Genomic DNA, 1,931 nt, shown 5'->3' with positions numbered 1-1,931 from the left:
CCTCCATACTGCAAGAAGCCTGAAAATCATCCATTCATTCAAATCAGGTGTGCTGGAGCAGAGAAGCAAGTAAACCATGCAGGGCTGCATACCTCGAGGACCAGGATTGCCCACCCCTGCTGTTGAGGGACCCTGAGCCGTTAACAGGCCAGAGAGGATACATAATCCCTCCATCACATACTGGGTCTACCAGTGGGACGTGCCTGGAACACCTCTAAAGGGAGTCGTTCAGGAGGCATCCTAATCAGACGAACCACCTCAACTGACTTCTTTTGATGTGGAGGAGCAGCGGCTCTGCTCCAAGCTCCCCCCGGATGGCAGAACTCCTCACCCTAAGGCTGAGCCCTGCCATCCTTTCAAAGGAAGCTCATTTTCACCACTTATACCAGGGATCTCATTCTTTCAGTCATGATCCACGCCTCATGACCACAGGTGATGGTTGGAACATAGACAGACCAGTAAATCAAGAKCTTTGCYWTTCAACTCAGCTYCTTCTTCACCATGACCGACCGAAGCAACGCCCTCAGAGACCGACTCCCCCTCAACATGGAGGGGTCATTTCATCCTTTTCCAGTTCAGAACTATGGCCTCAGATTTAGAGGAACAGACTCTCATCCCAGCTGCTTCACACTCAGTTGTGAACCGCGATGCCAACAGAACCACATCATCCACAAAAAGCAGAGATGAGACCCCRTGGGTCCAAAACCAGACACCCTCCTCTCCACAACTGTGCCTTAAGACCCTGTCCATGAACATCAAACTGCCCCAACCCAGGTCCTCAAGGGCCACTATCCTGYGTCTTTTCGATGTTTTCCTGCCCTTCAGCATGTYTTCAAGTTCTGCATAATTCCTGTTAATCACTATTTTTTTCAAACATCTAAAATATGCAGGATTGTGGCCCTCAAAGACCAGCGTTGGGCACCACTGGCATAAAACATTAGCATTAGTTGTTGGTGTCAAATTTGTTTGGAACTTTCAGAATCTATGATGTCCATAGTGATTTAAAATCAAACCTGTCACATATCGTGGATAACGTTATGTTTAGGGTTTGACCAAAATGGCTCAGTTTTGTTATTTTTCAGTACAAGATGATCTTAGTTTAATACTCTGGCATGACTTGGATTTGGAAATGACATCAACTTAAAATGTTCCCATTGCCAGAAAAACTGAATTTGTATGTGTATTGACCAGGCTAAYGAAATAAAATTTTGTATTTTTCCTGTATTTTTTGTATTTCAACACTTTAGGAAYGTGTACTAATGGAGGTTGAATAGTACTTTGTTTATGACTGATTTGCTGAAATACAAACAAACAGAAATCCATCCATTTATTTTCTTTCGTGGATTGAGGAGGAAACATGTCAGTGAGAGAAACCCAGACATCCTTTAGCACAGAAACACTCTCCAGCTCATCCTGGGTAACACCAAGGTGTTTCCAGGCAGGGGAGGATACATAATACCTCAGTGCTGGGCCTGCCTCAAAGTCTCCTCACCCAAATGGAGACAGCAGAGCCAGCTTAATAAGATGTCTGAACCACCTCAATTGATTCTTTTAGATGTGGAGGAGCAGCAACTCCAGTCTGGGATCTYGTTCTTTCAGTCAGAATCCACTTCATCATCGGTTAGGGTTGGAACAGACAAACCAGTAAATGAACAGATTTATYTTTCAGCTCAGTGAAATGAGGCTGTTTTTACTGCAGCTATCACACTTTCCTGATCAGTAATCCTAGACTTGCCAAGTTAGAGTTTGAAACTTGAAAGGTGTTTCAGTTTTTTTTCTGACCATGCAACTCAAAAATGTAAATTTCTAAGAAGATCAAACACAAAGACCTTCTTCCAGGCCATTTTTTCCATGGGTTTAATATATACTGCTTTGCTACTTCTACTTATCTCACAATAATTTTGTGTTACCTCACGATACATTTGTGCTCC

Source organism: Austrofundulus limnaeus, unplaced genomic scaffold (assembly GCF_001266775.1).
Source record: "Austrofundulus limnaeus strain Quisiro unplaced genomic scaffold, Austrofundulus_limnaeus-1.0 Scaffold79, whole genome shotgun sequence".
Taxonomy (NCBI): Eukaryota; Metazoa; Chordata; class Actinopteri; order Cyprinodontiformes; family Rivulidae; genus Austrofundulus; species Austrofundulus limnaeus.
This window is presented reverse-complemented; position numbering follows the sequence as displayed.